This window comes from Melopsittacus undulatus, chromosome 7 (assembly GCF_012275295.1).
Source record: "Melopsittacus undulatus isolate bMelUnd1 chromosome 7, bMelUnd1.mat.Z, whole genome shotgun sequence".
NCBI lineage: Eukaryota > Metazoa > Chordata > Aves > Psittaciformes > Psittaculidae > Melopsittacus > Melopsittacus undulatus.
The window spans coordinates 3,170,608-3,186,462 of NC_047533.1; positions in this window are offsets into that span (position 1 = coordinate 3,170,608).

A 15,855-nucleotide genomic window follows, 5' to 3' on the forward strand; every position below is an offset into this window, starting at 1 on the left:
GGGTTGGAAGGGACCTTAAAGCTCATCCAGTTCCAAACCCTGCAGGAGGACTCTTGTTGGACCTGCTCATCACTGAGTGAAGCCTGTGATGCTGAAATCTCAGCCCTCAACACATCTGCCAGCAGCAGCAGATGTGGTTTGGGCTCAGCTGTGCTGGTAGCAATGGGCTTTGGTCATCTTAGCATATGTCAGCAGGACAGAGGACATAAAACCAGCCTACCTGGACCATCTATCCCCATATCTTGTCTCTGGCTTTCAAGAGGACCTTCAGCCTCAACAGCCTGGCCAAGCCAGTGTTGTGGATGGGAGTCCTGGTGGGCAGAGGAAGAGATGGGCTCCTGCAGAGCATCCCCTTCTCTTGGTCCCAGCACCCATGGCACATTGCTGTCCAGTCCTGGACACCTTCATGGTCGAGTATCCTCCTCCAGCTCCTTCTCTGGGTATAATACCCCTTACTCTGCCCCTTTTCCCTTCTTCATCCACTGTGTGTGTGTTTGGCCTCCCCATTCCTTGCTTCCCTTTTTCCCCCTCTTTTCATTTGAGGTCTATGGTGGCCAATCCAAGAGGGTGCATGGCCACCAAAGGACTCTTGCTGGTGCCCATCAGACCCATGCAGAGTGTGCCCATCCCCTCTCTGCCTCCCAAGCGGGATGCAAGGAACCTTCCTCCCTGCATCCCTGCTGCTGTGGTGTTGTTGAGCCGGTAGCACCGGCGTTGTTCCACGCTTGGGGTGCAGGATTGCATCCTCAGGCCTTTCCCCCACCCTCCCATGGTGTCAGCAGCACTTTGAGCTTGCCCCTTGCCAGATTGCAAGGTGGAGCAGGGCAGGTTCTTCCTCTTCCTTGTAGCAGGGTGAGATTTGTCTCATGAATGGCTTTGTGAGTCAAGGACCAGTGCTGCTCCTGCAGGGCTTGCCCAGGGGGGCTCACCTGCTTGGGATGCACATCCTCGGTCCTTACACCCACCCAGGGTGATCTTGCTCTGAGCATCACGTCCAGTGGAGCCAGTGGAGCAGGAATTGCTTGTGGTGCCAACCAAAACCCTGCAGCTCTTCCTCTGCTCCACTGTGCTGTGGGTGCAGGATGCTGCTGGGCAAGGTTTGACAGCATCCCAGCCAGGTTTGTGTTGGAAGGGAGCTTAAAGCTCCTCCAGTTCCAACCCCTGCCACGGGCAGGGACCCCTTCCACTGCAGCAGCTGCTCCAAGCCCCTGTGTCCAACCTGGCCTTGAGCACTGCCAGGGATGGGGCAGCCACAGCTTCTCTGGGCACCCTGTGCCAGCGCCTCAGCACCCTCCCAGGGAACAGCTTCTGCCTAAGAGCTCAGCTCAGTCTCCCCTCTCTTGGGCAGGTTCAAGCCATTCCCCTTGGCCTGTCCCTACAGGCCCTTGTCCCAAGCCCCTCTCCAGCTTTCCTGCAGCCCCTTTAGGCACTGGAGCTGCTCTGGGCTCTCCCCTTGAGGAGCCTTCTCTTGTCCAGGCTGCCCCAGCCCAGCTCTCTCAGCCTGGCTCCAGAGCAGAGCTGCTCCAGCCCTCGCAGCATCTTGGCTGTAGGGCTCAGAGCCCCAGGCAGGGACTAATCCTGTTTGATGTCCAGCCCCTGGATGTCTGGGGTCTCCAGCACAGCCTGGAGCTGAGCTCAGTGCAGTCCCTATGGAGAGCCCATTGCTGTGAGTGTTTTCCTATTACTGAGGACAGGAAATCTCTCCAAGTGCTCCCTTTGGGCACAGGGGCTTTTGTTTGCTGGTGGATGCAGGTGGTTTCCTGAGAACCACTTGGGAATCCCCATCAGGCAGCCAGACCCCCCCTCACCCCATTAACACCACTGGGCTCTGCCTCCTGCTCCAGGAAAAAGACCCTTATCCAGGCTAAGTGCCCTTGTCCTGTGCAGGATCCGGCACAAGGAAGGCTCAGGCAGGGAAGAGCAGATGGGTGGCAAATAGAGAAGTGGATGTAGCCCCAATAGGGTTGCAGAGGGGAGAGGGCAGACCTGCTCCTCAGCCTCAATGGTGTTTGAACTGCGGAGGAATGAGGAGGAAGAAGGACAAGGAAGGCTTGTCTGTGGAAAGGAAACAAACCAGATCTATAAATAGGAGATGAGAAAGTCCCTTCAGCGGAGGTCAGACCCGTTTGTCCGAGACAGAGAGTGCATCTGCACAGTGAGTAATGCATGGAGAATGCCATTGGAGCCAGGTTGGAGCAGCTGCTCCAGTGGAAGGGGTCCCTGCCCGTGGCAGGGGTTGGAGCTGGATGGGATTTAAGGTCCCTTCCAACACAGACCAGGCTGGGATGCTATACAGTGTGATGCCGCCTGCTGTCGGGGCCACCATGCGCTTGTGCCATGTCCTGATTTGGGATGGGGCCAACAGCTGAGAACTCCCACACTCATTGCCTACAGGGACCAAACCAGGGCTGAGAGCTAAAGGAGTAGAACCAAATTCCCTTTATCCCTTAGGAGTGCATTGAACCCAGCACCCCCCCCCACCCCACCATAGAATCCCAGCCTGGTTTGGGTTGAAGGAACCTCAAAGCTCATCCAGTTCCACCCCCATGCCACAGGCAGCTACACCTTCCACTAGAGCAGCTTGCTCCAGCCTGGCTTGGACCCTTCCAGGGATAGAAGACACACATGGAGCGAAACCATCCGGATCCTTGCTTGCAACCTCTGCTTATCCAACAGGATCCCCCCGGACTGGACAATGGGAGCAAGGGACACACACAGGAGGTGGGATGAGAGCTCCTGGCTCCAAGCCGTGCTCTGTCTGCTGGTATCCGTCTGCTGGCTGGGCCCGAGGGGAGCTGCTCCAGGAATGCAAGGCAAGAGCCAAACCTGGGTAATGCTTTCCACATTACATTCACTGTGTTTCCGGCAGTTTGCTGCTTCGGGACTTCCTGAGCCGGAGGTTGTATCCATACCTTTGTGTTCCATGGCACTTGTGGGCACATCTGTGGTGTTTCCTTGGGATGAAAGGGGTCCAAAGTAAGAGCCTGCATAGGAACCCCTGCACTCAAGGCTCTGGTTTGATGTGCTTTAAGCAGAGTTAAGCTGTGCACACAGCTCTGTACCATCCCCTCCTCCTCTGTGCATGTGGAGGGTTGAGCAGGATTCAGCCCCGGGGCCGTTGGATTTCCACATGAGGCTGCAATAGAGAACATCTGGAGAACATCAGCCACAAAGAGACAGGAATGCTGCAGACTGGGAACGGGTCCAGCCTGCCCTTTGCAGCCTGTCCTCCCCCCCACCACCATGGAGTCTCATCCCAAAGCTTTGTGCTATGGGAGCGTTTGGGGTTTGCCGGTGGGATCCATCCCAGGGGTGTTTTAGGGTCACAGCTGGAGTTGTGCCCTCCTGTGATCTGCTGCCTGCTCTGTCTCCCCCTGAGACTTGGAAGCTTTAGGGATTTTACACCCGTCTGTGTTGGCAACCAAAGGTGATTCCCACCTTGCTGGGAGCAACCACTTCCCTCTAACACATGGGTTTAGGGATAAGAAGGGGTGATGGACCAAAGGTCATCACCACACTGGGGGTTCTGAGGGCAGTTTGCTTATTTTGGGGTGTTCTTTTCCTGTGGAAACAGGGAACTTGCAATCACAGCAGGAATCATGGAATCAACCAGGTTGGAAGAGGCCTTTAAGTTCATTGAGTCCCACCATACCCCCAGCATTGCCAAGGCCACCACTAACCCATGGCACCGAGGGCCTTGTCTACACGGTTCTACTTCCAAGGATGGTGATTCCACCACTTCCTAAGATCCCATCTCAATCTCCCTGCTGGCAGGTTAAAGCCATTCCCTTTGGCCTTGTACAGACCCTTGTCCAAAGCCCCAATCCATGTTTCTTGTAGGTGATGACCGGAGCTCTTTCCATCTCTTAGCACTTGTATTGCTGTGTTTGGGACCCAGCACACTGTTTGGTGACCCTCCTGCCCCATGTGAAAAGCAAATCCTGCTTTAGATAGCAAAGGTATGTGCACAGCAAATGATTTATATCCTGAATTGAACTAAAAACAAGGGGGGGGTGGAGAAATAAACCTCTTGCAGAGGATCCTCATGGCTACCAATGGCCCAAGGCCAGGGGGGACAATTCAATTCAATGCCTCTTCCATGCCTGAAAGAGATGTGATGAAGTGGGTACCATGTTCCTGCCCCTGCTGTGTGCTGACAAGAGGCAGATGCTGCTCCTCTGAAGCTGCCTTCAAGTGAGGAAAGTCCCTACCCTTTGTACCAAGCACAGCTTCACCTCCTGCAAGCATGGGCAGAGCCGGGGCTCCTGATAGCATCAGGTCAGGAAGCACAGGGAGCAGGCAGAGCCTTCCCATGGAGCTGGGGTTGCTGGAGAAGGGAATGCCACCCAGAATGGCTCTTCTCTAATCCTACATCCAATGCTTCCCTCTCCAAGGGATCTTATGGGTTTTGGCCCTTCTTGGAGCTGTTTGACTTGTGGCTATGGGATGTGTTGCTTCTGTTTCTATCATGAGTCAAAGACTGCATCCTTGACTCAGGAAGATGCAATCCCTGCCCTGAGCATCTTCCAGCTCAGGATGTTTCCTACCCAGCAAGGAAGGAAGGAGCTGAGGACCATTGCTGCCCATGGGTCATTTCTAACCAGTCTTTCTCTTGCAGAACCTCCTCATTGGACCCAGACATCAAAGCACAATACAAATAGGGTGCTCTGCTGGCAGCAGCTCGATGAGTTGGTCACCCTGAGCTTCTGGATCTGCCTTTATATCCTATGGGAGTTTGGAGCTTCCAGAACCATCATCCCCCCCTTGCACTAAAACAGGGTGAGAAGGGATGTCTTGTGCCACCTGCAGACGATGCTGTGATGCTCCTGCAAAGCCTCCCTGGCTCTGGTCTGCTATAGAGGAGAATGGGGGGTTTGTTGGGTATTGGTGACACACAGGGACACAGAAATCTTTGTGAGTGAGCCAGTTGGAAGCATCAGAGCTGGGTTTGCAATGGGAACCTGAGGAGAGGAACACAGATGTCTCCTTACCCTGTGCTGTGGGAAATGGTCCCAAGTGATCTCCTCTGAGCCATCCCGGCCCTGTAATGGGAGAAGGTTATGTCCTCAGCAGGGATTAGAGCTGCTGGTGGTAAATCAGGGTGCAATGACCCAGCTGGGAATCATGGAATCCCAGCACGGTTGGGGTTGGAAGGGAGCTTAAATCCCATCCAGCTCCAACCCCTGCCACGGGCAGGGACCCCTTCCACTGGAGCAGCTGCTCCAAGCCCCTGTGCCAACCTGGCCTTGAGCACTGCCAGGGATGGGGCAGCCACAGCTTCTCTGGGCACCCTGTGCCAGCGCCTCAGCACCCTCCCAGGGAACAGCTTCTGCCTTATCTCCAATCTGAACTTCCCTTGTTCCAGTTTGAACCCATTACCCCTTGTTCTGTCTCTGCAGTCCCTAATGAAGAGTCCCTCTCCAGCATCCTTGTAGCCCCCTTCAGACACTGGAAGCTGCTCTGACCCCAGTGCTCACAGATAACAACACATGGGAGTCCTGTGACCAAACTACATCCCTGTGCCTCAGCTTCCTCAGTGTAAAATGTGGATGAAAACCCTTAAGAGGGATTTCCTTGCTCTTGGATGGGTTTGGGCCCTCATAGGTAGGGAGATGGGGTGATATTAAGGTGGTTTCTCCCCTCTGCTATGAAATCCAGGAGAAATCCCAACCCAGAAGCACCTTCACAACATGAAAGTCATGCCAGGAAAGGTCTTCACCTCTCCTCCCACCCTGACATGACGTCTGTAGGGCAGGAATAGCACCAGGATTCTCCCCATCAGCCCTCTCTGTATTTACCCTCTGGATAAATGGGGAGGCTGGAAGAACCAGGGCTCAGCAACTGGAGTAATTCGCTGGCATAGGGAACCCCATCGCATTGCTCCCTCATCCCACATAAGCTGTTGCCTCCGTGATGCTTGGTCCTGCCCTTGTGATGTCCGTGTCTGAGCCTCGTGACATCCTGGATATGAACTAATCCTCGGCGGATAACTGGGGAAACTGAGGCACGGCCCATTGGGGTGACCTGTTCTCCCCACAGACATCCACCATCCTGATGCTGACCTTCTCAGGGCACCAGTGATGGTCTCTAACGTTCCCCTTTGGAATAGAGGGGGAAATGATCAGCAGCTCCTATGAGAAATGGAGAGGAGAGAGCAGGAGGCTCTGTGAAACCTATTGCAATGGGAGGTGAGAGTTTGGCTTGAGCTGAATGGGGTCATTACCTCTTCAGAGCAGCTCTCCACACCGAGGTGTCCCGAGGCTTTGGGAGAGGCTTGACCCAGAAAGCTTGGGATGTGTCCTATTGAGGCCAGCATTGGGTAACCTGGCTCAGGACCTGAACCTGGATGGGGCTCCAGAAGATGCTCTCCACCATCCCAAAGCAGAGCCAAGAGAGCTCATCGCGTCCTTCCACCCAAGGGCTTTCCCATGGGATAAAAGGAGCTTTTAAGCTGAGTATCTTTGGCATCATTGAGGATCTATGGACAAGCTGGTCCTGAGGAGGCACCTGCCTCCATTCACATAGCCAGGGCCCTGTTCTATGCAGGGGTGAAGAGCACTTGACCCAGGCAATGCTCTCCTTCCCTGTCAAGCCAGGATGCATCCATCCAGCTGGCACACGGGCAGGGAGCTTTGACTCAGCTGCACTTGGCTCCAGCCCTGAAACTCCAACCCCATCCCTTGTGAGAACCTGCTCTTCCCGCTGTGAGGAATGTGCTGGAGGAGCCTCGGGTCTCGCTGTGTCTTATTATAACTCTGTGGGTGGAGAAACCTGAGCCACCACCATGGGAGAGAAAAGGGATCCGGATGCTCGGGTACAGGGGATGCTTTGCTTTGTCCATCTCCACCAGCCATTAAGTGCTTTTGGGGTCTGGAGGGTGATATCTTGTCCTTCCCATGTTGTATCCCAACCCCAAGGAGGGGTACCTGGTGGCACAGCATCTTCCCACAGCATTCCTGAATCACTTTCCCACTGCTAATCAAAGGCTTCAGTGCTGGTGCTTTGATGCCAAGTGGTTGCATAAAGCCTGGGGGTGTCCCTGGCTCTGCACTGCATCAAGGGCAGGGATGGAAGTAGATCCCCAACATTCCAGCTCTTTGATCCCTGCCTTCCTCTCTGTGGCCATGGCAGTGACCTCCAGTGCGGTACAGGAGGGATGGATGGAGCTGCTGGCCCTGGGGAAGAGGTTATTCCCCTCCATAGAAAGGTGGTCACAGGAGCAGTATGGATCAGCACTGCTGGTGTCCCTTATAGACCTTGTATAGACCATCATATAGATCATCTAGGATCTCATATAAACCATATAGGGGGACTTTAATATCCCATAGCACCCGTGTCCTGAGGGAAGCAGTGAGCACACGTGGGCTGATCCCTGTTAAATCCCCATTACGGGTCTCCAAAGGCGGAGCTAAGGGCTGGGGATGCTCCCGTGTGTTACGGGTATGAGTGATGCGGGATGGGCGTCACTGATGGGATCCCTATGGAGCCCGTTCCCAAAGTCGGGATCCCGGTGATTCCCGGCGTGCGGCGGTGGCTTGGACACTGCCATCCTCTAGCGGCTGCAGCCAGAAGCACAGCGGTGCTGGTGGAGCTGAGACGTCTCCAGGGCTGCAGGCACCGTGCAGGGCTATGGGGAGCATAGGGACGGGAGGATCCCTATGGATGCTCCCCTTTCCCCTTCCTCTACCAGCAGTTGAGGTCAGAGGCACCTTTCCTTGCCTGAAAAGGGCTCGGTATCCGCTAAAACCTGGGTTTAGGACCTTGTCTTTTAAGCGGCTTTGCTCATGGGTGGATGCTTTGCCCTGGTCCATGGCAATAGGGCAAATGGGGTTGTTATGTGACCTGCTGAGTGTGGAGACCACAGCACTGCCCTGATGGGCTCTTAGTGTATTTACCCCATCATCATCTGTACTGAGAGCACTGGGGCTGTTCAGCCTGGAGAAGAGAAGGCTGTGTGGAGACCTCAGAGCAGCTCCAGTGTCTGAAGGGGGATACAGGGATGCTGGGGAGTGACTGTTCATTAGGGACTGTAGTGATAGGACAAGGGGTAATGGGTTGAAACTGAAACAGGGGAAGTTTAGATTGGATATAAGGAAGAAATTCTTTACTGTGAGGGTGCTGAGGCACTGGAATGGGTTGCCCAGGGAGGTTGTGAATGCTCCATCCCTGGCAGTGTTCAAGGCCAGGTTGGACAGAGCCTTGGGTGCCATGGTTTAGTGTGAGGTGTCCCTGCCCATGGCAGAGGGGTTGGAACTGGATGATCTTAAGGTCCCTTCAACCCAAACCAGTCTGGGGTTTTGTGTTTCTATGTACAAGTCCTCACATCCCCACTGATGTCTGCAGCCAACACCAAGCTCCTCTATAGGCTTATATAAGGACCCAAAATGTGTCTGGGCCCCGAGCCAGATCCCATCAAACCCAGGTAGGGACACGAGCGTCACAGAGCCTGCGATGTGCTGGCACAGGATATGTGCTTTGAATCCTGCCAGTGCCGCTTCCCGACCTTCCTTCCTGTCCCAGACATGATCCCTGCTCGCCACAGGATTTCCTGCAGTGATGGATGCAGCTGTCCCAGACACACAGACCTCCCCTGTGCTCCTATAGTGATGGAGAGGGATACGGGAATGGGGGTCGAAGGGGTGAGGGACTGACCCTGACCATTCCCCTCTGCAGGCCGTGGTCATGCCCTGAGCTATAACTGCATCTTCTGGCTCCATAATGGGGCATGCATGTTGCTGGATATACTTCAGATGTGCCTTTTGGGATGCTGACCCCAGTTCTTGCCCTGAGAGGTGGTGAATGCTCCATCCCTGGAGACATTCCAGGCCAGGACGGATGTGGTTTGAGCAACCTGGTGTAGTTGGAGATGTTCCTGCTCATTGCATGGAGGTTGGAATAGATGAGCTTTAAGGTCCCTTCCAACCCAAACCATTCTGTGGTTCTATTCTATGATTCCTTATCCCTGACCAGGAGTGCAGAGGTTTGAAATCTCACCCCATTGTTAAAGTTTGGTGCCAACTTGAAGCATGGCTGGAAAATGTGGAAGAATCCTGTATCTTCACACCAGAAATCAGGTTCCTTTTGTTGCACAAAGCAATCTGTGAAAGGACAGCTCAGGAACCAAAGGAAGAAAATCCATTTATAGGGATGAATGAAGAGCAATGGATGCAGATAATGTTGGATGCTGGCTGAGATCTCTGGTGCTTTTCATTACTGCCCTGACTTGTGTGAGTACTTGAATAGATCCTCATGCAGCTTCCAGTGTCTGAAGGGGGCCTACAGGGATGCTGGGGAGGGACTCTTCATTAGGGACTGTAGTGATAGGACAAGGGGTAACGGGTTCAAACTGAAACAGGGGAAGTTTAGATTGGATCTAAGGAAGAAATTCTTTACTGTGAGGGTGCTGAGGCACTGGAATGGGTTGCCCAGGGAGGTTGTGAATGCTCCATCCCTGGCAGTGTTCAAGGCCAGGTTGGATGAAGCCTTAGGTGCCATGGTTTAGTGTGAGGTGTCCCTGCCCATGGCAGGGGTGTTAGAACTAGATGATCTTAAGGTCCTTTCCAACCCTAACTCTTCTATGATTCTATGGTTCTAAATGCAAGAAGGCAGACAGTAAAAGCCCCAATGAGGTACTTTAACAGCCCAAGAGTTCCTGAGCTCTCAATGTGCTGCTCTGTCTGTCCCACTGGTCCCAAATGGGATGGAATTCTTGGCCAAAGCAGATTTGAGGCTTGTTCACAGCGTTTGCTGTGTCTGCAGTTCCGATGCGCTGTGGTTTCGATGGGAATCTGCTACCCTCCAGCTGCCTATTGCTGGATTACAGCCTCCTGCTGCAGTACTCACAGCGCTGGTGTGAGCCAGCCCAGAGCAATGGGAGCCATCCACCCCTGCAGAGCTCAGCTGGATTCATTGGGTAGCATTGTCCTCTTGTAGATCCCAAAGCATCCTTCTTATTTCAGGAAGAGACCTGTCTTCCACTGAAGATGCTGTCTTCCATGGTCCAAGCATGTATGAGGTTCCATGGTACAAAGGCCGTGTGTGATATCCCTGTGGTTCTATGTGCAGCTCAGAGGAAGCATCACCTATGGGCAGTCCAGGAGCTGCTCATGGGCTGAAGGAGACCAAGGGCTCTTGGATACTGGTGGAAAGCAAAGAAATGGGTTAGTTTGCATCCACACCTCTTGTCCCAGGGAGATGACAACTGATGACACCGGTACCATGGCCCATGGGGAGCTGTGAAGGGAAGCCTGAAGTGCGACAGTGGTTGTGCTTATAGGGCTTTATGTGAGGATGTGAAGGGTCCCCTGCCCTTTGTCCTGAGTGGGGAATGGCTCCTCTGGTGTTTAACCACTTCCTTCCATCCATAGGATCCCAGCCTGGTTTGGATTGAAGGGAGCTTAAATCCCATCCAGCTCCAACCCCTGCCACGGGCAGAGACCCCTTCCACTGGAGCAGCTGCTCCAAGCCCCTGTGTCCAACCTGGCCTTGAGCACTGCCAGGGATGGGGCAGCCACAGCTTCTCTGGGCACCCTGTGCCAGCACCTCAGCACCCTCCCAGGGAACAGCTTCTGCCTAAGAGCTCAGCTCAGTCTCCCCTCTCTTGGGCAGGTTCAAGCCATTCCCCTTGGCCTGTCCCTCCAGGCCCTTGTCCCAAGCCCCTCTCCAGCTTTCCTGCAGCCCCTTTAGGCACTGGATATGAAACAGGATTTGCTCACATCTGCCTTATAGTCAATATTGGCAGCAATGGTGACCTCTTCCCCCAGCTGAGATCCACTGGTTCATGTGCTAGGGGTCAGTGCCAGCAAAGGGAGATCATGCCTGGTAAATCTGTTTAAGTGTGCTGGATGAGTGGATCCATCTCTCGGGAACAGCAAGCTGGGCAACCACATTGAGTCCTTCTGTATGTACCAGAGCTGCAAGCACAGAGCTGAGCAGTCCCAGCACAAGCAGCAAAGTTGGTTAGAGAGAAAAGGAGGAGGTAAAATGAAGAACCTGATGCTCTGTTGAGGGTCACAAGCTCTGTACTCTGGCATGGCATTACAGTCCCATCCTCCCACTGTAGGAGATGGATTAGGACACCATTGTGTAGAAATCCAGCTGTGCAGGACTGGGATATCCCTCCTGCCTCCAGCTGCTGCTCCAGAAGAACCCAATTCTATTGGATATCCTCTGCTAACCCTACCAGCCCCACAGGGATGCTTTGGTGCCCCAGAGCGTTGCCCCAGAGCCCAGTGTACTGTATTGAACCTTATGGCTGCAGGAAGCACTGGGTGCACGGAATGCATGTATCAGACTTCCCTGGCACTGAACAGGAATGTCAGGAAGACACAAAGAGCTCCAGAGCAGCTTCCCCAGCCCTTTTCCCTGATGGAACATTGTGGGAAGAAGCAGCCTCACTGTGCCAGGGCTGCGATGAGCTCATGGCCAACAGAGGCGAGTTCACTGCCAGGCAAGGACCACATCTGCTCAAGGACAGCACCATGTCCTTGGCAAGCAGTGCTGGTGCAGGGAGTGCAAGGACCTTCCCTCTCTCCAGGTTTCAAGGCCCCTCTGATGCATAAGGAACCAAAGAGCTGGAAGTTTCCCTTCCCACCCAATAGGGACACAACTTGGGATTTTCCTTCTTCATCTCCTTGCAAAATGCTGAGCTATTTTAGCTGAAGTTTTCCGGAAACATTCCAGCCTGGAGGAAGAGCAGAGTCTGCAGAGTGAGCAGTGACTGAAGGCAAAGATCAATCGTAATAGGAAACAAGGAGCATGGAAATGAGAGATCCCAGCTCTCCCTTCAGACAGGGGGCACCTCACCAGCCACTGAAGTGGAGCTGCCTCAGGGTACCAGGAGAGAGTGAGTTATGGATGGATGGATAACGGATGGATGATGGATGGATGGAGATGAGCTCTTAGGCAGAAGCTGTTCCCTGGGAGGGTGCTGAGGCGCTGGCACAGGGTGCCCAGAGAAGCTGTGGCTGCCCCATCCCTGGCAGTGCTCAAGGCCAGGTTGGACACAGGGGCTTGGAGCAGCTGCTCCAGTGGAAGGGGTCCCTGCCCATGGCTGGGGTTGGAGCTGGAGGAGCTTTAAGCTCCCTTCCAACCCAAACCATTCCATGAATCCCAGTCCCTGTCTTTGCATCTTCCTTGTCTTTGAAGCACAAGGTCAGGGCTGAGATCATAGAATCACAGAATCATAGAATAGTTAGGATTGGAAAGGGCCTCAAGATCATCCAGTTCCAACCCCCCTGCCATGGACAGGGACACCTCACACTATGTGCTCCTCTGTTACCGGATGCCTTGGGGTGGCACTTTGTGCTGACCCTGTGCCCATCCCTGTGCTCTCCATCACAAGGGGCCATGCTCTGCCCTGGGACGAGCCCTCAGCTCTGCGGACCCTGAGCTCTGCTGCAGTGGAAAAGCCAAGGGGACCTCGGGGCTGAGCCGCACAAAGTGAATGAACACAAACCCCTTCCCCTGGGAGCAGAGCCAGGGGCAGGGATGGGGAGCACAGGGGCTGTGCCCCAGGCCTGCAGTGCTGCTCTGCTTTGTTCCCAGCCGGAGCCGGGTTCTGGTGCAGCTCTGCAGCAGGGAAGAGCCCTGGGGCACGTTGGACTGTGCTGAGCACACCCTGACCTGCGGGTGCTTGGTCTTGTTCTGCTTGCGTCTGCCCACAGCTCTCTGCCCCTTTCATGGCTTCTTCTGGCCTGGCCTGGCCTATCCTGTTGTATCTTAGCCCATCCTATCCTATCCTATCCTATCCTATCCTATCCTATCCTATCCTATCCTATCCTATCCTATCCTATGCCATCCTATCCTACCCTACACTATCCTATCCTATCCTATCCTATCCTATCCTATCCATCCTATCCCATCCTATCCTACTCTATCCTACCCTAACCTATCCTGTTCCATCCTATCCTATCCTACCCTATCCTATCCCATCCTATCCCCATCCTATCCCATTCTATCCTCATCTTATCCTATCCCATCCTATCCTGTCCTACCCTATCCTATCCTACCCTATCTTACCCTACCCTCTCCTATCCTGCCCTATCCTATCCTATCCTATCCTACCCTATCCTATCCTATCCCATCCCATCCTATCCTATCCTAATCTACCCTGTCCTGTCCTATCCTATCCCATCCTATCAAATCCCATCCCGACCTATCCTATCCTTTCCTGTCCTATCCTATCCCATCCCATTTTATCCTATCCTACCCTAACCTATCCTGTTCCATCCTATCCTATCCTATTTTCCTCTTCTCTCGAATCCTACCTTATCCCATCCCATCCCATTCCATGCTGTGCTATGCTGTTCATTTGTGTTACCCAGGTAGAAAGGAGCTGTCAGGCTGTGACATCTGCAGGGCACTTCCCTTGGACCACAGCCTGGTGCCACATCCCAGGCAGCTGCATCCCTACCTCAGGAATCGATGCCCTTCCGCTCTCTCTCACCCCCACCGGCTCTGTTGGCCATGAGAGGGTGGGGGAAGCTGCCAATGGGTGCTCTCCATCACCCACAGCAAGCTCCAGGTCTTTAGGTGCAACAGGCCAGAGTGGAGGGAGATGGAGAAGCCTCCTCCTTCCATCCCTCCCATCCCTGTGTTATCCCATGGAGTTTGAGGCTTAGGAGGAGAAGTGATGGGAAATGTGGAAAAGAGCAGATGAGCAGAGGGACCATGGTTGATGTCAATGCAAACCCACACGTGGAGAGGACCCTGCTTACAGCCTGAGATGCAAGGTGTGGAGCAAGGAAGGGATGGGAAAAGGGCATTGGTTTGTTGGATACAGCTCTGACAAGGAGGGAAACTGAGTCAAAGTGCCTGCTTCTCCTGTGAAGTATGGATTGGGCATGGTGTTCCCATGGAAAGCTCCTTCCCAGGCTTTGGGGTGGGTTAGGAACTCACAAGGACTTAAACAAACCCCATGTGCTCCAACAAGAGCCAGGTAAGCAGTTTCCTTCTCTGTGAGCTGATCTCAGCAGGAATCCCACAGGGAAGCCATTGCACGATCCTGCTTTCCAGGATCATTCCATGGGCAAAGCAGCAGAGCTTTGAGGCAGTGGGAGCAGGGAGCACATCACCCGGACACACGGCTGAGGGTTGAATTCCATGCCAGCAGATCCGAGCATGCCCAAGTGCATCCAGGCTCTTGTTCCATGCTGCCGGGTAAACAGGATGTTGATATAATTAGCTTTCCTGTCATCATCCCGACAGTAGCTGGAGAGTGGAAACAATTCCTCTTGGCAACGATGGGCATTTCATTATGGAAAGATGCAGTGTCTGATTTCAGCCCCCTCGTTCCTTCTCATTCCAAGCTGCAGTGGGAGTCGCAGAGCTCTCCTGCTTCAGCTCTTTAACACTTCACCTTCCTCTCCATCGCTGGGTGAACATGGGAAATAGGGGGAAAGACACTTGGGAAAGGGCTTGGAACATGGTTTTGGAGAGGGTGGGTTTGGGTTTGTTCTCCTTGGGGTCCCTAAGGAGAGCATCTCATCCATGGGATGAGCTGCCTCCAGTCTCTGCTGCTGGAGAGGAGGGGGATGCTTGTGGGACAGAGGGGGAGACCTACTTGCTCCTTTCCAAGGATTTATATGGGAATGGTGGGAACAAGGGCTTTGTTCCTTGATCTGGGAAGGGAATGGGAATTGTCTGTGTGCCCTAAAGGAGCTCAAACCTTGAGCTTTGAATCCTCCCATGGAAGTAAAACATTCCAAATGGCCAGTACTGTAAACACAATGGGAATCACTGACATAGACCAGCAAAACCTTAGTGCCTGCCCCATCCCTGGTAGTGTCCAAGGCCAGGATGGATGGGAGCAAGCTGCTCCAGTGGAAGTGTCCCTGCTCTTGGCAGGGGTTTGGGACTGGATGAGCTTTAAGGTCCCTTCCAACCCCAACCATTCCATGATTCTATGAAAACCGAACTAAAAAGCATCCTCCCCCATAATGCTGCGTTTTAGGAGGATCCAAAATGGGTTTGCAGAACATCAACCCTTTCCCAACCGCCCTGAGCTGGGAAAGGCAACGCAGGCTGCTGAGATACCAATCCATAAGCTGGGAATGAAGGCAGGTCTGTCCAACTGTTCCTGGAGGCAATGAGCAGAGCCCCATGCTGGGAATGGTTGCAGAGGTGTGGGGATGTGGGGATGTGCTCATGGCTTCCCATGCCCTTGGCTTGTGGTTAGACTGGGATGGGGAAGGGACAAAACTAAGTGGGATGAAAGCTCCCTTTGGGACAGGACCCACAGTGCTCAATCCCTGCAGCTCTCAGCCTGCCTGTGCTGCTGGTAAAGAGGGTCTTGCCCAAGCCCCCCATGCTCTCCCATGTCCCCCATTGCTGCTGTTGGTCCAGACTTCAGTTCTACATCCTCCAAACCTTGGTGCATCGATGGTGTCCAAGGTCCTGCCCATCCAGCCTGTTGAGTGAGGTTGAATCCAATGTGAGAGACCCACGGGGCTTGTCCATAGGGGCTCTTCACCCATAGCATGATGGAAACAGCAGGGATGGTGCTTTTGGTCTGCAGGGGCCTGCCTTGGCCTTGGTTTTGCCTTGTCTGAGCCCTGGCACAAGGCATGATCTCTGGGAACACAAGGAGCCGGCTGACAGAGACATCCCTCAGGGTATTCCCAAGCTTGGGATAAACCCAGGATTACAAAACACAGCCACACTCACAGCTTTGTCCAATGCTGTTTTCCTGCTCCCTCCCTCCCCACCATCCCCAGCCCAGGCAGACCCACTGGAGCCACTGGAACTATAAATGCAGCCAGGACCCTGCAGTGACCCGTTGGTTCCCAGGGAGCCAAGAAACTGGGATCAGGAGCTGTTCTGGGGGGAAACAGCAGCCAAATGGGGGGAGGTTCA